Source organism: Pinus tabuliformis, chromosome J (genome assembly GCF_031772625.1).
Source record: "Pinus tabuliformis cultivar Carrire ecotype Pingquan chromosome J, CPIR1, whole genome shotgun sequence".
Lineage (NCBI taxonomy): Eukaryota > Viridiplantae > Streptophyta > Pinopsida > Pinales > Pinaceae > Pinus > Pinus tabuliformis.
In genome coordinates this window covers 990,568,094-990,593,759 of record NC_142295.1, presented here as the reverse complement: position 1 = coordinate 990,593,759, position 25,666 = coordinate 990,568,094, and positions in this window count along the sequence as shown.

The following is a 25,666-nucleotide window of genomic DNA, read 5'->3' as shown; positions in this document are numbered from 1 at the left end:
ATGGAAGATGCAAAACCAGTATGTACACCCATGGTCACAGGATGTAGCCTCAGTGCAAATGATGAATCTGCAGCAGTACATCAACCAACCTACATATCTATGATTGGAAGTTTACTTTATTTGACAGGTACCCGACCGGACATCATGCATGCAGTTGGAATAGTTGGAAGATTTCAGGCAAATCCGAAGGAGACTCATCTTCAGGGAGTGAAGAGAATTTTCAAATATCTTCAAGGGACTCAAAATTATGGCTTATGGTATCCTAGAGATATAGATCTTACACTTCATGCTTATACAGATGCAGATTGGGCCGGAAGCGTGGATGACAGGAAAAGCACAAGTGGTGGTGCATTCTTTATGGGTTCCAGACTGGTATCTTGGTTCAGCAAGAAACAGAGTTCAATTGCCTTGTCTACAGCTGAAGCAAAATATGTTGCTGCTGCATCTTGTTGCACCCAACTCCTTTGGATGATGCAGACTTTGCAGGATTTTCAAATCACTTGTACACCACCAATCCCCATCTTATGTGATAACACAAGTGCAATCAGCATCTCAAAGAATCCTGTTATGCATTCAAAAACCAAGCACATACCAATCAAGTACCATTTTCTCCGGGAACAAGTACTTGAACAGAAGGTCAAGTTGGAGTATGTTCCTTCTAAGGAACAAGTTGCTGATATTCTCACCAAACCATTGCCCAGGGACACTTTTGAATACCTCAGGCAAAAGCTGGGGGTTGTTGATGCATCATCTTATTGTTGAACCTTTTCTGATTGATGGTACAGGTTCAGGGGGAGCATATAATGCATTGTTGGCATTATGGAGGATGGTCAAAAGGAGTTCTTGGAAATAGCTGCAATATGTCTCTATCTCTTTCATGGTGGATTATGGTTCTCTGTTGCAAATCTGGTTCATTTTCAAGGGGAGCATGATCTTAGGGGGAGCATACCCCTTTGCCCTTGATGTCAAAGGGGGAGAATGAAGCTGAAGTTTGTGAGGTTGCCATCAAGTCCAAAGGGGGAGATTGTTGGCATTATGTTTCTGGTATGGCTATATGTTGTACTTGATGGCAACTCCCGTGGCAAGGCTCTCAATTTGTGAAAATTAAGAAGTACGCAGGAAATCAGTTCAGAAGGTGCGTACCCACAGGTACACCTTGCAGGGACCGCGTCCAGATACGCAGGCCAGCCGTTCAGGAGGTGCGTCCCCCCAGTGCACACATTTCAAGGCAGAGAAAAGCACACGTGGGGTTTTCTTATGTTTTACTCTTGGTATTTAGCCGACGGTATTGTGTTATTATGGTGTCGGCTCGTGGTATTGATCCATGTTTTAAGGAAGAGCTTGCCTATATAAAGCAAAGGAGATCACTTGGCTAAGTATCTTTAGCAATTGAATATCTTTAGATCTGAAATAGTGGGTTATGGTCTTAAAAGCTTGATCTATATGAAAAGGAAGTTGAAGGCGAATCTGTGAAGGGTGATCTCTCGAGCGCATGATCAGATCTGAGCAACTGTCCCACTCTGGTGGACTACCTATTCGGCCCTAATCAGAAGGACGCAGGTGTTTAATCGAAGAGCTGCGTGGGTACGCAGTGCAGAAATAGGAGATCTGTGTGGGTACGCAGACCAGAAATAGGAGACCTGCGTGGGTACGCAGAGCAGAAGAAGGAGATCTGCGTGGGTACGCAGAGTGACTAAGGTTCAGGTGCGTCCGCACAGTAAAAGTACGCGGCGCCATAGTATTTTTGGGTGCGTACCTGCAGTAACAGTACGCGGCACGATAATGTCTCTGGGTGCGTCCCTGCAATAATAATACGAAGTGCGGTTGAAGGAACAGTGCGTGGGCACGCAGTACGTCAGAAGGATCTCTGCGGGTATACGCAGGGAAGCAGAAGGTGAACTGCGTAGCGATGCAGGCCACAGAAGGGAAAACTGCGTACCTGTTCTATTGATTGAATTTTTCTGTTGATAAGGTGTTCTGGGTTAGATCTGTTATTGCTGATCTGATAACTGTAGTGGACTGTAACTTTTATGTACTTGATGATCATTTGATGCTTTATGAAAAGAAGTAGGGGGTTGTAGCTCCCTTCCAGGAGAGACTGGAAAACGAGAGAGAGAGAGAGTTGTAGTTCTCTGCAGGTTGCAGCCTGCGTACTGGTAAAGGACTGCACCAGTACAAAACCATTGTAAAAGAAGTTTCTAATTTGAAAGAAGATAGAGACATATTGCAGCAGGTGGTTTTCACCCACATTGGGTTTCCACCTTACATCTTGTGTTCTTTGGTGTGACTATCTGTTTTCTTTGTTCATGCTCATTATTTTATGGTACTGACATGCAAAAATAATTCAAAGAACAAATAAGGAAGATTTATTAAAAGAATTAGATAATACTGATTCACCCCCCCCTCTCAGTATTATTTTCAACAATCTGGAGGTTTAGCTCCAGCTGCACTCATGTTGTTTCCTCGCGCGCGCTATGGACTCCACTTTCCAGACAGTCGATCCACATCTCTGTTGGTAGGTCTACAACGATAGACAACTTTGGGACTTGCTGGCATGCTTCACCCACTGTCTTCACAATCTGTTGGTTTTGTGACTGTTATCGGGAAATCTAGTGTCCACTCGGATCTACTAGTCCCACTAAGACTGGTAGCTATCTTAGAAATAAACTAACTAAAACCACTTTCGTTTTCCTTTATGAAAAGTAGATAAGAGTGGAATGAAGGACACCAATCTCAGTCTTGTGCTTGGTTCCTTGTTTGATTCCTCTCCTTTCTGACAGATCCTTGCCGCTTCTCCTTCGTCTACCCAGCTTCAGAGAGCACCTGTGGAATCAAAGCAGCATAATACTATAGAGTAACAAAGGTCTACAATCATAAACAATATAGGACCAGATATATATTGACCACACAAATGCATATATCATCAAACATACACGAATGTGGAGGAAAAATTGAATAGATTTATTAATAATCAAGAATAGCAAAGAGGATTACAACCAATTGTTCTAACCCAACGTCACCGTCCAGCATGAAAGCCCTTCTTTCACCTCATGAAAAGCTTAGATCACCCAACACTATGATGTTCCAACAAGAAACCAAAATCACTTCCTTACAAGATACAAAATTTTAGCCTCTGGATTTCTAGGATGAGGGATCCATATATAGATGATTAAAAGGGGGCTGAGTCAGCTTCTGGGATTTGATTAGTGTCCTCTCTCTAATAGTTCTTGATTCCACTTAGAGATTGATGATCTCTTACTTATCCCTGGGCGAATTCAGAGAAGCAAGTGTCACAGGAGAAGTTTTTGGAAGATTCCATGATCATGCACCTCGCAAACTGCCTCTGCAATTTGTCCACTCTCACCCATCACACCCTGTAAAAGGGCTTTTCAGTATGCATCGCACCTCCCATGTGCATTTAGGTTCGATGCATCACACTTTGACCATGGAGCAGGTGAGATGGTCCAGTTTTGACCAGTTCTAAGTAGTTTTTCATGGAGAACTTCTGGGAGATGATGTAATCAACTGACCTTGTTCTTTTAGGGGATGGAACAACACTTTTAGGGGCTTAGGAGCCCTTTGTTTATGGACATGTCTGATTGGGGTTGCAGTGCCCAAAAATGTCTATAACAGTTGCCCCCTAAAGCATGAGGTTGTTAATCTTTTGATGTCGGGTGAAATGCTTTATCATGAGGATCCGAAGTTTTTCCGAGCTGGAAGGCGACCAGTAATAAGATACAATACAATACATTATCCTCATAATACTTTTCATGATTTAGCTGAGGCAGGAATTCCCATGCTCAGCTTTATAAATTCATTTCCATGTACATAAGATAGACAACCGTCTGTGCGGGAGACTGATGATTCTGATAGAATCATCATCCTTTGATTCAGATGATCATCTGTGCAGCAACAATGTACATTTGATGTCTTTATTTTCCTGAATATATCGTAGCCCAGATGGATGAAACTAGATCCAAGGTCTTCAAACTCATTCAATCTTCACTCGGAGTACAAGTCAATCCATGTGAAAGATGTTCTGGAGTCGAACATGGAAAGACATTGCCTGATTACTAGCCAATGGTGTAAGCTGTTAACAGGCACGAGAGGAATCATCGATAATGATGATGACCCTCAAGGTACTACATTACAATTCACGTGGTGTGAATAAGGGACTTGGTGTCGAACACCACGCAAAATCTTTCGATCGAAGGCCATTGATGTAAACTTGTCACACAAGCTTCAAAGTACTAAAAGGGTTGTCCCTAAGTTGACTTCTTGGATAATGAGCTGATGTTGACAAGAAGAGTATTGCCGTAGGAGGGACTTAATGAATCCCACATCTACGACATGGAATGGAGTAAATGATTTTGGAGGTGAAAATGGTCTGATGATACAAGGTTTAGGGTGGCAGTCATGAAAGAATGGAGCATGAATGTATTGCAGCAGATGAGACACATGTGAATTCTTTGAGCGACTTCTCCTGAACATACCGGCGACACTGATATGATGGATTGGTAGCGTTAACCCCAAATGTGGATGGTGTGATGGACCAATGGTGATATGAACAGTGAACGGAACAACCCAGCCCGAACCGGATGCAGAGTGAAAGTGTCATGTTCAAGAGCGACTTGCTACCAATAAAGTTTCTTCAAGTTTTCTTCCCAATTTTTCCCCAGTCATTGCTAACCAGTACCTCTTTATTTTTGTCAAGCTTGAGGAGGATAACATATGATTGTTCTATAATTTTCCCTTTGGGCAAACCCGTCACTATATTTTAACGAGCTTAGCAACAGTGAAACTCGTTCTTGTCTGTATGGACAAGTTTTTCGCTATTAGGTTTTAACGAGTTTAGCGACAAAGATAACTCGGTCCTTTTCAATTTTAGATAGTCTGAAAAGGGACGTAAAGGAAACTCCAATGATCCTTTTTCGTCATATAATCCCTTAAGTCTGAAAAAGTATAAAATAATACAAAAGGGATGAATTTTCGGTAATTTTAATGAGCCAAACAAGACAAGCGCTCGACCTTTTTGTGTAATAATCCCTTAGGTCCAAAAAGATTAAAATCAAGAGGAGGGATAGAACTTCCGGTCGCTTTAATGAGCTGGAGAGGCCAATCACTCGGAAATATTTTCATATTTTACGAGTCAGTTGAAAAGAGCTTAAAGGAGACTTTTTGAGGAATGAGTGATAATTTCGGGTAGTAGCTGATTCCAGGTAAGGTTTGGAATTTTCCAGTCACGGCAGTGTCACAAGTATGGCTAACAGGATCACTCTTCATAGCTATTCCTCAAAAGGGGTAAACAATCAAATGGAGGTGAACGATCAGCTAAAACAGAGTGGAGGTGATGATGAGAACACGACCAAGGCTCAAAAGCTGATGATAATACATTCACAATGGTTATTTACTGGAAGTTGGTTCATTTTTTAATGAGCTTAAACTCTGGGGGAACGTTTGCTCATTACTTATGTTTAATTTTTAACGAGCTTGAATTCCACGTTAAAAATTCTTGTACCAGTCATATGATAAGGATGTCTCATCTAAGATGCCATTTTTTATGGAGCTTGCACCTTACAAAGCTTTGCCCCAGATCCTTTCTTTATGCAAGTTAGGAATGACCAACCCTATGAGTTTAAAGGGTTGAGAAACTACAAACTAAGAAAATAAATGGTCACTCTTCGCTTGCATGCCAAAAGGTTTGCATGCCCCCAGGTATAGCGAAAAATTCCCAGGTTACCATATGAAAGCCCTCCATCCGCGTCGTAGACAAAATGCTTCCTTGGCGATGTCAACCGAAATAGACAAAGGCGAGTGGCGCAGCTGCCTACACTCACATAGCTTTGAAGAGGGAATCTTATTCCAGTCTAATCTCATTTTCCTAAACAGACGGGTGTATCAGACTAGTCATTTATCCTCCATAGAAACTTACTCTATACCCAAGGTTTTCCTGCCAAAATAGACCAAGGTGCATGCCCCTTGGGTTTCAGTCATATCCTCTCGAATCACTCGTGCTCATCAGGTGGATGTACTAGAGATTGATGAGACATTCCTTGTGTGAAAATACCATTTAGGGATGGAATTTGACTATTTGCTATGTGTGAGCTGGGAAACGACAGCTGGTCTATGAGATTGACCACTCCGCCTTCATGCAGAAAACACATTACTCTAAAGAGTGAGGAGACAATGGCTCCCATGCAATAAATGTAGTCACGTCCAAGGAGTAGATTATAATCCAGAGGTCCTTGGACTACCATTACGTTCATGTGAACGGTTTTCCTTCTCAATGTTATCGGCACATTGGGAAGGATCCCTAACAGTCGACTGGTTCCTTTGTCGAAGCCTATCAGATTTCTCATCTCAGGCAGAAGCAATGGTGAACCAAGTGCTTTCCAAGCAGTTGAGTAAAGGATACTCACAGAAGCCCCTTCATATATTATGGTACCGGCCATGACCATTCTATATATTTGTGCAATGATTCGGAATGGTATACTAGCCAGTAAACGGGGTCTGCCTAGTAGGTTCCAATCGAAGGAAAAAACTAGGTTGCTTGGAGGTGGGACTGAATAGACGGTCGGGTATGACTCTGATGAACTTCCTTCCTACGATAAAGGAATGGGTAGACTGCCCCCATGTTCATCGGAGTCGGTGTTTATGAAAAGAATTTGAACGATGTCATTCTCATTCTCTTCGGTGACTATGTCATCTGAAGATGGACCTTCCGAAGGCAAGACCGGGTCGACTACCGCCTCAACCTTTTGAATTTCATATGGTATGGATTCAATGGGTTTATCTTCAATGACAGATGCTTCGACCGAACACGATGGCGTGTCCGTTAGATTTTCAACTAGTGATGGACTTGGCAAGAGTTTCTTATATCCAAGAGGAAACCGTAATGATGAAACCAAACGGTCATCCAAAACTCTTTTAGCTTCGTCCAGGAAGGGACAACGGTGGAGGGCATGATTGCCTTCACACAATCTACAAGGAAATCTACATTTTTCTTTTTGTCCCGGTGCTTCATTTTCACTAGTTGATGGTGTACTTTCAACATGATCATTAGAGGTTGATGACACCAGATTGTGCAAATGAGGAGACCAGTTCCTTAAGATCCGAGGGATGCAAGGACAATCTTGGTGGTAGTGGTCTCCTTTGAAAATGACACAAGGCGATTTAGGCCTGGATGGTGAAGTGTGTGGATTTTCACTAGACGATGCATGGTTGCCCCCTTTCATCTTCGGCTCCTTCTTCTTCTTCTCCTTCTTCTTCTTAGTTGCTTGGTTTTGGGCCTCACCAACTTTATCAAGCGAAGAGGAAGGAGGAGAGGGAGAATCAGATGAAGTAGAAGGTTTGGGGGTAACTTTAGTATCATCCAGTTGCTAACTTGATTGTTTAGGAATCACGGTGTTCTGAACGACAGAGGTCGAGAAGAGCCATATGGGCAAGCCAATTGTCAATCCTGGAAGTGACAATGTGGCCATATGGGATGCACCAACATCTCCCCAAGAGGAGAAAGGACTAGGATTTCCTCCAAGGGGAACTCCTTGGTTGGTGGACTCCATTTTCCTCAACCTAAGACCAACACGGGAATGGTGATATTATTCCGATTAAAATAAATTTTAGACGCTTTGACACAAATTGTTTTTTCAATTTTTAAGAGTCGAGAAAAAACAAAAGATGACTCTAGTCGCCTTTGACTTTTAATGAGCCTGAAGTGAAAAGTGCTCAGATGGACCTTTTCCTTTAAGGAGTCTGAAAAGGAACGAAAGAGACTACTCTGGAAATCTAGACAGAGGGATTACCAAACCAATCGCAAAACTGCAGAACACTTTTTACGGTACGATAGTCAATCTTCCCGAATGCTGTGTTTAGTGCATTATGATCGATAGGGCGGCAGACACGGCTTCCTATGGATAAAGGATATAGCCTATTGTGGTCTCCCAATATATAATCGATGGTACGTGGGAGCACAAGTCCATACTGGCACTTGTCGTCTTAAAGAGGAGGAATCACCCAACCAACAGTGAAAGCGGCAATTACCAGGCTTTATGACACCAGAATACATCTCTAGCCTAGACTTCTAGATGTTGTGCGTTATGTTCCAAAGTGTTTTTAGGTTCATTAAATTTATTTTACAATTGATATTTCTTAAGAAATTTTCCTTTTAGGTTCACCGTGTGATGTAGATGTACAATTCCTAAAATGCAATCTAAGATGATAAACAATCGTTTAATCTTCTTTTTGCAGTGAAAATCCTAGCTACTAAAGAAAGGGAGATGATATTCTTTCAACATAGAGCAGAGAGAACACACTAGATGCACTGTCCTAAATCAAACCAACAAGCAGTCTAAATGTAAATGCACATGCATGTATTTGTTTTCAGCCTTCTTAATGTGTGAATGACAAGAAGAATGCTAAGTACAAATCTGAATTATCTTTTCAAAGCGACAATACTAACAGATTTCTCTTCAAAAATGAAAGGAAGATAATGACGACACTTTACTATTTTGGATTGAAAACTACTTTCGACACTTGAAAAACTACTAATTCAAATCAAATACAAGAGTAACTGTATAATCGACCATAAAGAACAATAGGATTCTTTTCTTTGACTGAAAACGACACTTGCGACACTTTCAAATCAAAAGACGATAGCTCGAATATGCTACTACTTTGTAAAAGAGAACTGAAAATGGCAGAAAATACATAAAATATTCACAGTTCTTTGCAAAATGGAGGTGAAATGATGGAAAGGAAGGGGGTTTCCACAGTGGTATACTGATCACAGACAACAAAACTCCAGAATAGAGCTGAAAGGAATGAAGAAAAACCAAGACCTGGAGGTAAAATTAGCCTTTTCTGATCATCGCACCTGTAACACAGGGAAACAGGGATGCATCCCACCTACTGCACATGGGAAGTGTGATGCATCCAGATTTCCTTGAAGAGAGGATGCGATGGTACCGGGATGAGACTTTACTTGGCTCTTGGTCACAGTTTGCAGCTCATTTCAAGGATTTAGGCCGAGCAAATAATGTACGGTAAATAGAAATCTCAGGGGCTGATCTAATGAGGTTACTAGAGCCACCACTAGGGCAATTAGAAAGCTTGCAAATCGATTGTTTAGTTTATAAACAAAACCTGGAGATAGACTGAAGTAGCATTGATCTACTTTGCACTTGCATAGAAAATGCAGTTCGAAGGCTAGCTGGCTTGACTTCAAGCTCCATCTGTAAGTTTATAAAACAAACAAATATAGACAAATAAACAATCTATTCGCTCCCTAGTGGAGTTTCCATTTTGTTATCGGGAAATCTAGTGTCCACTCAGATCTGCTAGTCCCACTAAGACTGGTAGCTATCTTAGAAACAAACAAACTAAAACCACTTTCATTTTCCTTTATGAAAAGTAGATAATAGTGGAACGAAGGACACCAACCTCAGTCTTGCGCTTGGTTCCTTGTTTGATTCCTCTCCTTTCTGACAGATCCTTGCCACTTCTCCTTCATCTACCCAGCTTCAAAGAGCACCTATGGAATAAAAGCAGCATAATACTATCGAAGAATAGAGATCTACAATCATAAACGATATAGGACCAGATATATATTGACCACACAAATGCATATATCATCAAACATACAAGAATGTGGAGGAAAACTTGAATAGCTTTATTAATAATCAATAATAGCAAAGAGGATTACAACTAATTGTTCTGACCCAACGTCACCCTCCAGCATGAAAGCCCTTCTTTCACCTCATGAAAATCTTAGATCACCCAACACTATGATGTTCCAACAAGAAACCAACAACACTTCCTTACAAGATACAAAATTCCAGCCTCTGGATCTATGGGATGAGGGATCCATATATAGATGATTGAAAGGGGGGTGAGTCATCTTCTGGGATTTGATTAGTATCCTCTCTCTGATAGTTCTTGATTCCTCTTGGAGATTGATGATCTCTTACTCATCCCTGGGTGAATTCAGAGAGGCAAGTGTCACAGGAGAAGTTTTTGGAAGATTCCATGATCATCCACCTCACAAACTGTCTCTGCCATTTGTTCACTCTTGCCCATTGCACCCCATAGAAGGGCTTTTCAGTATGCATCATACCTCCTGTGTGCATTTAGGTGGGATGCATCACACTTTGACCATGGAGCAGGTGAGATGGTCCAGTTTTGACTAGTTTTTCATGGTGAACTTCTGGGAGATGATGTAATCAGCTGACCTTGTTCTTTTAGGGGATGGAACAACACTTTTAGGGGCTTAGGGGCCCTTGTTTTATCGACATGTCTGATTGGGGTTGTAGTGCCCAAAAATTTCTATAACAGTGACGCCGGTTCGTCTCGCTGCAGGCTGAGCTGTTCGATGTTGATCTTTTGCTCAATTGTCACCTGGATCACGCAGCCTTCCTTAGCGTGTAGCTCTACTGTTAGGCCATCCTACAGCTAGTAGAGTGTGTCACATGGAAGGGTAGCCAAATTTAGGTGAAGTCCCTTGATCCTATCCATCGTGGCTCTGTCATCCTCATTCTCTGCTGTAAGTGCTCCTTTCGGTAGCACTATGTTGTTGGCCATCTTTGTGCACAGCAGCTGCTCTACTGCTGATGTACCTACAACATCTTAGGTGGCTATTGTTCCTTCCTATGGGGGTTGCACCTGAAGTTCCTACACTGCACCCTTTGGGCCCCTAACATAATCTGTTTCTCTAACATGGATTCCTGGAGCGCTTCCCTAGTGACCTCGTGAACCGTGTTGCCGATGTCATAGAGGTTGCCTTCTATTATTGTAATCAGTTTGATGTCAAATTTGGATGCCTTGATCTTTTTTCATGGACCTGATCTCTCTGTGACGCGCGGCCATTTCAGCTGGGTGGATGTTGTGCTTAGGTCCACACCTCCTACTGTGTCCTTTACTCCATGTCCTGTAGACAAGTTCTGGCCCTCTTCCTCCTGTGTCATGGTGGCCCCTGTTTCTTGTGTTGTTGCTGCCTTTTCGGCAGCTTTTTCCTACTTTGTGGCTTCCTTCGCTACCTTGCTAGCAACCCTTACCTCTGTGACCAACTATTCGTTGCACCTTTTCTGGGCCAACTGTGTGATACACAAATTAGTTGCATCCTTCCTCTTTTGTGTTGTTGTTCTATCCATCTTCTCCAAATCCGAGGCACACCACTTGGGAGGCCATGATTCTAGCACTGAGAAGATCGCATCATCAATGGTGATGAAGGGGAGCTTGGTCCAGTTCTGCGCTAGATCCTTACGCACCTTGATATACACATTATGCATGTCCACCTTGAATTCTGCAAAGCTCCACAGACAGTTGTACATTGTGGGGGACAAGCACGGCCTCCTGTTGATCCACATCCAGATGCTTGCCTCCATGAGCACCCAGAAGATTTTTTTTTGTGGATCTGCATGGTGTCCTCAGTAGCCTAGAGTGACGCGTACTTTGCGGCCTCTAGTAATTCATATTCAATATTAAGGAACCGACTGTCCTCAAGTAGTTCCCCTGTTACCAGTAAAATAGACAAGGGAAACCACGCATAGTGGAAGGTCTTGCCCTGCTCCTGGGCTTCCTTGCAATTAGTTAGGAACTCCTTGCAGAGGAACTCGGCCCAATTGAATTGGACCCCCTCGACGGATTGTTCTACCAGTGCAACTATTGGCACTGGTACCTCATCTCCACGACATTTTCTCATTACCTTCTCAGCCAGGAGTTGGGTGGCTATGCACACCCATTTATCTTTAATGTTGTTGATTACATAACCCCTCTTTTTCTTTTCCAATTTGTATTTCTTCTTCATGGCCTCTGCGAGTGCCAAATCTCTGCTTTTTTTGGCTATCTCTACAGGGTCCTTTTCCTTACAGGGGAGCTAGGGAATCCCGTGGATAAGATCTGCCGTGATGGGAATAGGCTCCTCCATCCATAAGTACCCATTGTTCACTAGGCAAAACAGTTGCCAGATGACGAAAATTGTGATAGGCGCACAGTGAAAGTGTGGAATTCGTAGTAGATGAAGCAGCCCAACCTTCTGCACACCGCGCAGCCATTTTCGCAGCTCTAGTATTGTAACTAACCCCTCCTTACTCTGCTTCATGAGGTATCAGTTTCTAAATGTGGGAAATTCTCGTTGTCCGTGAGGTCCCAATCTTCAAACATCATTATGGGCACACGACCCAGGGGCGGGCCCTCAAACACAATTCCATCGGGGAGGAGCGGGGTTTGGAGTGAGCTCTTAGTGGCATCCAAATCCTCGGGTATCTTAGCTTTTCCTTTCCGTGGAGGGACGTACTTGAGAAATTTCACTGCAGCACGCATCGGTTGGATGTCTTCTTCCATGTCTTTGGCTACCTATATCTCATCGACGAGAGCCTGTAGGTCCTCCTCATCATCTGTCTCAATGGCGATAGCCCTGCCCTTTTCTTCCATGGAGAGTTTACCGAACCGCGGATTCCACAGCGACATGCAGATTGGTCCCAGTGCTTTCTTACCCTTCTTGGGTCTCAGTGTCTGAGGTGATTCCAAAATTTCTGGCTCATCCCCAACATCTCTGGGGACATCCTGCACCGTGGGGTTTTGCGTGGCTTCGTCAACGGTACTTTCTACAAAACCCACACTTCTCCTAGTAGTCGTCATCCTGTTTGAACTGTTTGCAGTTGTTCATGAACTTCGGGGCTCAAATACCACTTGGCGCTCAACACCCTATGCTCTACTTAATTGCTCAAATCTCAAATGAACAAGTGTTGTCTCATGGTTAGCCCTTGGAGTTTTATAGCGCCATTTGAATTTGAATTCGATTGTTCCCCCTAATTTTGAGTCATTAATGCTTTCTTGGTAGCAAATTGTCCCAAATCTTGTCCTTAATTCATGTCTTAAATTCCCACCGCCCACTCCCTTTTGCCTGAACTTAGACATATCATCATGAACAGTGACACTAATGGTCACTTCCCAGCTTACCCTCCTGGCAACGCAGCCCCCCATGCGTAGGTGCGAGCCTTGGGACATGCTGATTCTGCGCGCGCCCCCCTTATCACGCAATTCCCAAATAGACTCTTTTAGAGTATCGCACTCTCTTTCAACTGCCTAGAGTGCTGAGATTATGCCCCCTATGGCTAGTAAGGTGTTCATGCCATCTGTACAAGACTTCAACTCGTCTTTTAGTGTAGTCCATGAGAACTGCTCAATTGCCTTCACAACAGTCAGTGCCGCACGTTCTACTGTATGTAGTGTGCTCCCCTGGTTACTGCGTTTGGTGAGGTGTGATCGTAGCCATGGTAGCAGAGTCATAAATTCTCGGCGACACTCATCTAATGTAGTGGTATAATCATTCATATCTGGCCTTGTTATCCTTGGTTTCTCGAGGAGACATGCTTGTGAGATCTCATTTTCCAGCCTCGTGATCTCAACATCCATCAAAATGCTTTTCTTCTTCAATCATATCTCATCCTTTTCGAGTTCACGGAGTCTAAGGTTCCGTCACTGGATTGCTTCCTAAATCCTTAGATGTTTTTCCTCGTGCAGATGTATGATTTCTTCCTCCTTACCATAGTGCACTGTCGCCACTGTGGGAGCCAGTACGTATGGATTCCTTTTTGGATATTCTTTCGTAAGTATGGTTAGCACTCTGTTCTGCACCTTTGGGATCGTCTCTGTGTTCAGGGGTTTGTATAAGGTTTGGTAGGCCCATCGAACCACTGGCACGCGCAGGTCCCAATCAGCCCATTTCGCCTGGTCAACCTTGTTCAGTACTCTACACACCCTATCAAATGCTTCAACATGGATACTTGGTAGCACGCGTCGCCTTTCCTGCTACTGTGATTTGTTTCGACTCTCTATTCTGGGGTTGGTGTGTGCTTGTCCAGGCTTTACAAAATATGCCTATACCCATCGAGAAAGGTGAGGACACAAGTTGTTTTGCCCCTGTTGACTAACTTGCATTCGAAGCTAGGATCTTCCAAAACATAAGTGCATCATCCTTCTACATCTGCACCAGTCCTCAAAACTTCCTTGATGTGTACCCCACCATCATGTGGGTATTGCACACGGTGCCTACTTCAGCGCATCAAACCATTTCTGTTCTGGTACTGCACTTTCAAATTTGGTCAAAAATTCATCCACTGCTGACAATCTATCATATGTTGGCAACTCCCTTGTCTCTGTTGTCACACAATGCAGTGATCTAACCATCATGTTGCAATTAAGACTTGTTACTTCATGTAGCCAATTCTGCTATCGCTCTATCTCTTCATCTGAATCTGAAGTGCAGGAGCTTTTGCACTCCCATGAAATCCTTCCATCTACAGTCAGATTCACCCAATCTTCTTCTCACACAGTTATCTTGTAAATACAATAGAGATCGTCATCACTATTGTCATCGTGCACTGCTTCAGTGTATCACACTCCTTCAGCTAGAACTAGTGGTACTACCACACGTATTGACTTTTTCTCAAAGATCATTTTGCACTTCTTCAGATTTATGACTAAGTTTATATCGGTGGCCCAGTCTATTCCTATTAACACGGGATAGGGATTGTTTTCATTTACAATCTCTGCCACTTCAAAATCTACCTGTGCACTTGCACCTTCAATATCGACTGTTACCCCTTGTAAGCTTTCCATAGGAAAAATTTTCTGTTGGTTCACCATTGATAACTGAATAGGGGACCATTGTAACACGGGTCTACCCATGCATTCCCATGTTTTCTTTGGTAGTAGATTCGCGTTCAAACCTAGATCCAGGATTCCCTCATCCATTTCGTACTCACCTATTTTCACAGTCAACCTCATTTCCCTTCCTGTGCGCAATTCATGCTTTCCAAGTTTCCGGACCACACGTGGTTCTCCTGACCCTGCGCACCTAGTGATAAGTTCCTGTAGTCCTTTGACTACCTTGCTGTTGTGCAACAGTTTCATGCATGTCTCTAGAAAGGTACTGAGCATTGAAGGATCCATCCCTGGTTCTAATTGATCCTTACTACCTTAAGTGGAGGCCTCTGTGAAGCGCTTCTTAGCTTCTATGAATGTCTCCTTCACGCATTCTAAATCAAACTTGGGTTCCTTTGTAGGAGCCTTGCAAACCCACGCACTTTCTTCTGGCTACTTCCCTTTATCCTCTCCCACAGTCATATCGCTCCTAAGCATCATGTTTACATTCTGGTCTTCTTCGCATGGCTCAGACCACACCATTTTTAAATTCTGGGTCAGAGGGGGCTGGAGTACCCCCTTTTCTTGTATTCTTACTATCAGTGAAGGAAAATATTCTGCCTCATGATCAAACTGAGTACAATACCAACATGATATTCTTGTTGGGATTTTTTACAATCACGGGCATAATGCCCTATCCCTCCACAATTATAACAAATTAATTGTCCATGACCACTTCTTGGCCCCATTTCGCCTCAACCCCGACCACGCCCCTGAAACCCAGCTTGCACCATCCCTGCATTTGGGTAAAGGGCTCGCGTTTCAGTCTGGACCCTATAGTCAGGATTCTGATCCATCATTAGTTCATAGCTTCAGCAGGTGTGTTGTTCATGGCCTACCGACTTGCAAAAGTTACAAAACAATCGCTGGGATGTCTGCGTATACTTCTGCAACAAATGACAATTATCCGTGGTCTGTTTTCCTCTATCTGGAAGATTGCACACCATAATGTAGACGTCGTGCTCGGACCTGCCTATGCCTCCAGTCTTAATGGCATTGGCCCCCCTCCTGCCAAGTAGTTCCCAAATACTGTACAGTGGTCCTTGTCGTGCCCTTGGCCTTTTCATTTTATGCACCATACTTCCTCGCGAACCACCAGCCGAGGTGTCCTGTCTTGATTCAAACTTTACATTTCCAAACATAGATTCTGCAGTTGCATGTGGATTTGTTGGACTTCCAACCCAAGGTCTTGTATAGGGGTCTCATGCAATCTCATTGCCATCTCCAATGGTTCAGCTTGGGTGGAAAGCTTTTGCTGTGACAGCGTCGTCCTTAAGTGTGGCATAAGTGAGGCCACAAACCATGCGCAATGTTGTGCATCGGTTAATGTCATATTGGCTTCATGGATCGTACTCTTTAGCCTTTCATCCAGATCCCATGGGGTCTCACCTAGGAGCATCGCGATCTCCTTAAACCCGATCATTGATTGTGTTTTTGATTTTGGCCTGCTAAATTCCCTATTTACCGCAGCCTAGATCTCTATAATACCTACATTCTAGTGGTCATTAGAATGCTTGATATACCACATTAATTCACGACCCTGCAATGCACTCACCAGTGTAGTGTTTTTAATATTATCATCCACGATGCCCTATGCTTCCCATACTACTCTTACCATGAACCCGAATTGGTACGGATCTTCATTCCCTACTCCTCTGAACACCGGTAGTTCGATCACACTTGCCATACTTAACTATGGTGTTGGCGGAGGTGGGGTGGGTGGAGATGGAGGTGAGGAGGGCAAGATAGTTGGCGGTGTGGGTGGAGGTGGTAAATGCAGAATGTGGTGCCTTATCAGACTAACCGCACTTCTCGGGGAAACTTTGACGAGCTCTTCCTCACTTTCCCGCAAGGGTGAAATTAAAGGATTGCTTTCCAACTCTTCACTACTTCTGCTTTTGTAGATCTTCATGCTTCACGTAGTCCCAAGCATTAATTTATTCATAGAACCCTATTTTCACATAATAAAATCTTAATCCATTTGCTTAAAGATTTAATATACTTACCTCGTGGTCCCTTGAGAAAACATCGCTCCACCTCACTGTAGCTAATAGTCGTGTTTACCACGAACTCAGTGATAAATCCTCCTATTATTAGGTCGAGCTAGTGGTCCACAACTTGTACGATCTTATCTCCTGACGCTTCTAGTATGCGCACTAATTCCGAGGTCCACACTCTTGTTTCGTCGAGCCTACACCTTCCCTAGCTATCTGCTAACTTTGCGATCCACTCATACAACTCAGAAGGAAAGGATGCAAAGAAAATTTCATGGATTTTCGTATACAAGTAGCACTCCAACCACTGTTCCTTAGATACTCATGGATTTCTGTTCTCCTGTGTCGTGAACTCGTGAATCTTCTTGTCCAACCACTCTTCAATTTCTTTCTTTGTTGGATTCCAGTGGCACGACATCAAAAATCCTTTATGCAGATCCTGGTCCCAGTAACAGAACCATTTGTTAGCTTGTATGGGCCTGACCTAGGTTTAGTGGTGATTTAGCCAAGAAAATCCTGGTACTACTGGCCCTTTCGACAATAGTCCACGGAGCACGAACTGAGGTCTCACCCAAAGTAGTATAGGAGGGTGCTAGAACCAAGTTTCTGCACCTTGGGGATGTCTAATGAGCTTCTAGAGGTCCGCGATTTGACCCTGCAAGCACATCGCTATACACACTTACTATTCCTTCGCACCCTCTGGTGTAGCCTCCGTGCAGCCCTTCTTGGGGTGAAACCCGTATAATACCCAAGTTCCTTGCTATTTAATCTGTTATTACCTAATTTCTTAATTTGTTTATGTAAGGCTAATGATTATTATAGCATATCCATCAATTATATCAATGAGTGTGATAAATAAACCAGTATAAACTTAAAGAAGTCAATGCACACCAGATACATAGAAATAGGAATCAACTTCTCTTTATTAATCTTGAATCCCGATTACAAACTCGACACTGCCCTGCGCACTCAACTACAGGGGTCCGCACACTCAACTGCGGACTCTACAAGGCCTCCATGCACTCAACTATAGAGCCTCTTCCTACTACTACGACCCAATACACTTAGAATCCTACTTCTAATCTCGAACCATTCGTATTCTTCTCTCTTATTCCTTAGCCATCTTTACAACTTAGAGCCTCACTCTATTTATACAATCCCATGGTCCGTGAACCATGGGTTGGCTGACATGAATTTACATTACATTACATTATTTTAGGGCAGATAGCCCTATGAATTAACCTATACTTCGCGCTCCACACCCGCAATTCGAAGAGTCTTACAAAACCTTTAACCAAAATTTGGGCTTTGAGCCCCAAAACATGTTGTGGGGGATTCCATGCCTAATAAGAGCCTTCCCCTTCTCACCTAAGTACAGGAAGCAGAGTCTTCCTGCCTTAAAACTTGCCCAAAAGAACAAAAACCATTCAAAGTTCACAATTCTTCATTCTAAGTTCTCTCTGAGACTCACTATGACTCAACTATTTATAGCTTTCTTCTGTACAATACCATGGTCCACGCACCATGGGAGAATCTTAAAACAAACCCAAGCAAAGGGCTGAGACCCCCTTGACTCCTATCTACCTCTGCGTTCCACATCCATGTTTTGTAGAGAAGTTACATATTTTACAAAAAATTATACAAAACTTGCATTAACTAATCCCAAAATCTGACCCTAGGGAATGTATCCCAACAACCCCCCAACACAAAGATCATGACTCGCCCTCAAGTCACTAACCCAGTTCCTCCATCTTGCTGCATAAACCATCGAGCTCAACTTGTAACACTACAACTTTAGCAACACTCTATGTCACGACCTGGTGCACTTCTTCAACCAATTTCTTTATTGTCTGGCCCTCCACGGCGGGGCACATTGTTCTCTGTGTATTTTTAGTACCCTTAGATTTTCTTGAGGTGATAGAGTAAGCTGACAAGCTTCCTCTAGCAATAGCTGTAAGATGGACTTTCCTTTAGTGCCTGAGTTTTCTCTGTGAACATTTTTTCGTTCTTGACCTTAAATTCACTTATGACAGTGAGGGTGCACTTCTCCCTGATCCTTAGTTCCTCTGAAACCCCTTGATCCAGTGCATGGAGGGTTTGGAGAGGTAGCACGACCAAATTCAGCCCCATGTCCTTCACTGTGATAATCACAGTGTGATATTCATATGACTCTATGAAAATAGACCCTTCGGGAAATGGTATAACTTTGAGGTCCATGGTCCATTCTAGCTCCACCACTGTTCCACTTCCCTATGTTAGGCTCGCTTGTATCCCGCTCACTTGGTTGATGCCCACCTAAATCCTATTAGCCTAGGTCTGCAGCTTGCACAGATCCTTTTGGATGCTTTCCAACATATGTATTTATTGTTGCTCAAATTGGTTCAACACCTAAGTCATTTTGTCTCTCACCTTGTCACCGATCTCATTGAGATCGCCATCTGTCAGCACCATCGGGTCAAGGTGCGTCTTCTTATCAAACTTATGCTTTTTCTGCTGTCCACACGTCTTCTCTTGCCCACTCCTCCTTAAGATGAAAGGAGTACTTTACTCCTTACCACCGCCTCCTCCCTGTTCTAACAAGTCTTGCTCATTGGTGTGCCGCGAAGCAGATTTGTTGCCTTCTTTCGTATCCTTTTGTTCTTTCTCAGCCTACTCTTTGGTAGCACACTCTTTCTCTACCTACTATTTTTCTCAAACTACCTTAGCAACAACTTCCTTCTTCTTCTTCTTAGCCAAGGTGAACGCAACCTTCTGAGCCACTTCCTTATGCTTATGTGCAGCTGAGCTCTCTGAACCTTTACATTTTCCAACATTAAGCCCTACTGGTTCGCGCCATTCTGTTGGCCAATAACCCACGATCTCCTGCATGTCCGTCTCAGATACCAAATAGGGTAACTTGTACCATATGTGCTTTGGGTCCTTCCACACTCTGATTGACACACTGTCAAAATTGACATTGAACTTTCCATAGGCCATCAATTGCTCGAACATGGTTGGGGACAACCTTGGCATCTAATTTATAACCATCTAAAAGCCCATCTCCATGAGGATCCAATTTTTTTTTAACTCCTTGATTCTCGTCAGATCCTTTGTAGACCACAGTGAGGTAAACTATGCTCCCTCGGGTAAATCTTCCTTGTGCAGGGGGAACTGACTATCCTCCAATAATCTCTAATCCTTCCACTTCTGTTGCTATTTTCTATTGTGATAGAGGTATTCTTAAATGAGGAAAGAGCAATGCTATAAACCCGTCATGATCCTGGGTATCTAAGATTGGCATATTAGCCTACCTGATCAGGCATTTCAACCTCTGATCAAAGTCCCAAGATGTCTCATCAACCTTATTTTGGATTTCCTTAAATTCAATTACTGACTACGCCTCTAACTTAGGCTTACTAAACTCCTTTCTCAAAGATATTTGGGTATTTGCCAATAACGCATTGGGGTTATCCATGCAATACTTGATATACCATGTTAATGTGCAATATTATCGTCTGTGATCTACTGTGTTGTCCAATTAACATTTGCAACAAACCAGAACTCTTCTTGATCTTCGCTCCCCATTCTTTTAAAAATCAACATCTTCATCACGTTTTCCATGTTGAATGGTGGGGGTGGAGGTGGAGGCGTATGAGGTGGAGGTGGAGGTGGAGGTGGAGTGGATGGATGAGGTATCATCGGAATACCCTATGTTATTAATGGAACTGCACTTTGCCGCATAGTTATCACTACCCCTTCGTCGACGCTTGAAGGGGGTTCAATGAGAAGACTATATTATGGGCTAGATCCTCCATTTCTTCTAAAGAATCTCCCACTTTTCATAGCCCCAAACATCAAGTTAAATGCATAACCCTCTTTTCACATAACAACATTTTAATCCAAGTCTTTAGTGATTTCAAATACTTACTTCACAATCCTTTAAAGATCCTTGGCTCCAATTTTCTATAGCTGATATTTCTATCGATCATGAAATAAGTCACAAAATTCCCCAACGTGCAATCAACCCAATGATCCACAGCCCACGTGATATTTCTTTATGATGCTTCTAGATGTCGCACCAGTTCAAGAGTCCACACTATAGGACCTTTGAGCCTCAACATCCCTTGACTATCGCCCAATTTAGACAGCCACTCGTATATATCTTCACGGAAGAAAGAAAAGAACGTGTCGATTTTGTTCATGTGCAAAATTCTCTGCAACCACTGCTCCTTTGATAGTTTAGGGACCATGTTCTCCTAAGACTTGAATGCATGTGATTTCTGATCAATCCACATATCAAGATCTTTCTTCATAGGAAACCATTTATCACACCTCTCTTAGATAGATCCTGGTCGAGGCAATGGAACCATTTTGTTGGCTTAAGGGGGCTTGACCCATATGCAGAGTTCTTTGTGCCAACCAAAAAAACCATCACTACTCACCCTTTCGGCAACAACCTACATAGCACAGGCATCAATCTCACACGAAGAAATATTGGGGGATGCTAGAACGAGATTTCTGCATCTACAAACATGTGATAAGTGGTTCTCAAGATCCTATAGTTCATATTTGCCTTTACGCAGATTGGTAGTCTCCTATGGATAACGACTGCAACTCTATCAAAATAGCCTCAGGACCTTTGCAAAGGTCTGCGATCAGTCTTTGTGAACCTTAAACAAGGAAATTACCTCCTTTCGCACATCAATAAATAACTGTAGATTTGATTTCGCGCAGATCTATCCAATTCAATACAAAACATAGTAGAATCAACCCTTAACTTCGCGAATACAATCAACGTAAATATAACATAAATAGAATCAACGTAGATGCTCAGATTGCATAGTAATTCTTCAAAATCAGTATTTATTGATCTTCAATGTTCAAATTACAGACTCTTCTACCCTGCACACTCAGCTGCAGGGGTCCTCTCACTGAGCTCCAAACTTACCAAGGCCTCCTACACACTCAACTGTAGGAGCCTTCCCCTTCTCACCTAAGTACGAGAAGGAGAGCCTTTCTGCCTTAGCACTTGCCCAAAACAACAAAAACCAGTTAAAGTTCACAATTCTTCATTCTAAGTTATCTCTAAGACTTGCTTTGACTCAACTATTTATAACTTTCTTCCATACAATACCATGGTCCATGGACCATGGGAGGATCTTAAAACCAATCCAAACAAGGGGTTGAGACCCCTTTGACTCTTATCTACCTTTGCACTCCACATCCACATTTTGTGGAGACTTTACATCTTTTACAAAACAATTATACAGAACTTGGGTTAACTAACCCCAAACTCTGACCCTAGGCACCCTATCCCAACAATTGGCCCAATTTACCCCCTGAGCATTTGGATCCATGTATCAACTTCAATTTACCTTGATGGCAGACTATTGAACCAAGCCCCCTTTATTCTCTTTTAATTACGCGATAACTGGAGTGTTGTAGAAACCCCCTCACAGATAATCTTCCATGCACTCCTCTCTTTAAAATGTCCTAGGAACTGGTCTACAATCAACTTAAAGGTTGTCTCTAGGAATCTTTCTGTGTCTCCAGAAGCACTTGTGCTATAGGAACTAGAAAAAGTGATAGCAGGACCTATTTCAGAACAACAATGACCATAGGAAGTTGGCACTGAAAGACAAACTTTGAAAAGTCAATATGGAGAAAGGCGAGACCATTCCAAAATACTTGACCAAGTTCACTCACTATCGTGATGAGATTGGAAGTGTTGGAATAACCATTGTCGAGGATGATATGGTTAGCCTAACTCTCCTAGGCTTTCCTAATAGTTGGAATAGCTATCAGGAATCTGTAAATGGGTGGGTGTTGTAGAGGCTACAACCACCCTCCAAAATTTTTTCTCGCATGAAAATTTCAGAGCCTACCTTGGATCCTATGATCGATTGTCCTTGGTCACATGTTTGTAGGTTGATGATCTCATGTTTCCTCTCCTTGATCTTAAGAGTTTTTCATGTTGTCATATGCATGCAGTATGTGTCATATTTGGGCATAGGGATTGTTGTTTGTCATGCAAAGGGAATGTTGTTTTGCTTTAAGATTTCTTCATGTTTCACACTCACTTCATGCACTCTTGTCACGAAGGTTGTTGCATCAAGAAAAGTATGTCTTATGCATTCTGGATGGTCTACGTTCTGTCACTAAGTTTCCATGTGCGATCATAGTCAAGTCCTATCATTGTTTACATCTGTGTCACTGATCTCACACTTAGCCATTTCCCAAGCAACCTAGCCTCATCTAGATTCCGAGAACTCTGCACTTTACTTCTGGAACCATCAAGCTTCCTCCATTACCTGCTAAAACCCTATAGTGCGTAGAGACCACAACATCCCTTGGCATGCAAAACTATGCAGTGGCTTTCTCCACTATCCTTCCCCGGCCGAAACCCACTGTCAAAAAAATTGCGTAGTATTGTCCCTTAGCTGCTTAGTTTGCCTTGCACCCATAAAATGTGTAGTATTGCCTAGGAGTTTCCTAGGCTACAATACACTAAGAAATTGCACAAAGGTGTCCTCCTAGGACCCCCATCCCACGACAGTGTCCTGTGCATAAAAAATGTGATGTGTTGTGCAAGCTGCCCTGTCAGTCTTGCATTCAGAAACTATGCAGATGGGCCTCCTATGGCCTCATCCTAGGAGTAGTCACTTCTTGTTGAAACCACGCTAATCCATCACTTAGTGACTACAAGAAAATATGACATGCTGAGATCACTAACAAGGATTCAAGGAGAAGGACCAAGAGACCAAGTAATGGAAAATATCAGAACCACATGCAAACTCTGTCAGATGCATGATCATCTTGAGGGTAAGTATGGTAAGAAAAGAACAACTTTCGAAGTACACCTCTTAGTTGAGTTTCTAGGACTTCTTGTCATTGTCATATCATCCTATCCTTAGTAACCTGCATGTGCAGACATGTTGGAATGGAATCCCCCCGAGGAATGTTTTGGGGCTCAAAGCCCATGTTTTGATCGGATGGTGTTGTAAAGCCTCACGAATTGCAGGTGTGGAAGTATGTTGGAGTCATAGGGTTCTCCGCCCTAGTTTATAATGTAATGTCGGCCTACCCATGGTCCACAGACCATGGGATTGTATAAATAGAGCGAGGCTCTAAGTGTAAAAGGAGAAAACAAAGGAAGTAGAAGCGAAGAGCAAGATTCTAAGTGTCTAAGTGTGTCTTGAGTCGTAGAGTAGGAGAAGGCTCTGCAACTGAGTGCGCAGAGGCCTAGTAGTCTACAGCTGAGTGCGTGGACCCCTGCAGCTGAGTGCGCAGGGTGGAGTCGAGTCTGTAACCGAAGGAAGATAATAATAAAGAGAAGTTTTATCTTAATTCCATGTATCTGTTCTTGGGTTGTTACCTGTTTGATATGAATTTCAATTATATTGTTTATTTACTACGTGCACTTGTATGAATGATTTATATTGCTAAGTATACTTTACACATGAAAATAATCTAAGTTAATCAACTAATAGTGGAATACTAGTAAGGACTTGGGTAATAATAGTGTTTGGCCCCCGAGTAGGGCTGCACAAAGGTATCAACTCGGGTTGTGAGGTATGGGTAAGTGCATGCAGTGACGTGCATGTAGGGTCAAACCGCATACCACTTGAAATCATCAGACATCTCCAGGGTGTGGAAACTTGGTTCTAGCACCCTCCCATACTACTTCGGGTGAGACCTCAGTCCACGCTCCATGGACTATTGCCAAAAGGGCTAGTAGTACTGGGATTTGTTTGGATAAATCACCTCTGAACCTGCATCAGGCCCCAACAATCCAACAAATGGTTCCGTTCCCAGGAGCAGGATCTGCATAAGAGATGTCTGATGTCATTTCACTGGAATCTGATAAAGAAAGAAAATGAAGAGTGGTTGGACAGAGAAATTCTCAAATTCACAGCATAGGAAAACATGAATTTGTGAGTATCGAAGGAAGAGTGGTTAGAGTGCTACTTATATTTGCATCCTTCCCCACTGAGTTGTACGAGTGGATTGTGAAGCTAGCAGACAGTCAGGGAAGGTGTAGGCTTGACAAACCTATTGTGTGGACTCTAGAGTTGGTGCACAGACTGGAAGGATTAGAAGATAAGATCACGCCTATTGTGGACCATTGGTTCGACCAAATTATAGGAGGGTATATCACCGAGTTCGTGGTAGACACTTCAGTCAGCTACAATGAGGTGGAATGATGCTTCCTCAAAGGACTGCGAGGTAAGTACATTAAATATTTGAACACTTAGATTAAGATGCTATTGTGTGAAAAGCGGGTTATGTGAATCAATCAATGTTTGGGGCTACGCGAAGTGGGAGGATTTATAGAAATGAAGGTAGCGCAAAGATTGAAACAAGCCCCTTGATTTCACCCTAATGAGAAAGTGAGGAAGAGCTCATGAAAGTTTCACCAAGAACTGCGATCAGTGTGATAAGGCAGCGAATTCCACGCATACCACCCCCACTTACACCACCACCAGTTTCACCATGTTCACTCCCATCTCCACCCACACCACCTCCACCACTACCACAGTTCAGTATGGCAAGTGCAATAAAGTTTCCGGTATTCAAAGGAGTAGGGAACGAAGATTCGAACCAATTTTGGTTCATGGTAAAGCTTGTATGGGAAGCATAAAGAGTCACCAATGATAATATCAAGAAGGCAACATTGGTTAACGCCTTGTAGGATTATGCACTGATGTGGTACATCAAGCATTCCAATGACCATCCAAACGCAGGATTGTGGATATCCAAGCTGTGCTAAGTACGGAATTTAGCATACCAAAATTAGAGACACAGTTGATTATTGGGTTTAAGGAAATCATGATGCTTCCAGGCGAAACCCCATGGGAGCTGGATTAGAGACTGAAGGGTATGATTTGTGAAGCCAATATGACCTTAACAGATGGGCAACACCACGAATGGTTCATAGCATCACTAACACCGCATCTAAGGACTGTGTTGTCACAACAGAAGCTATCCACTCA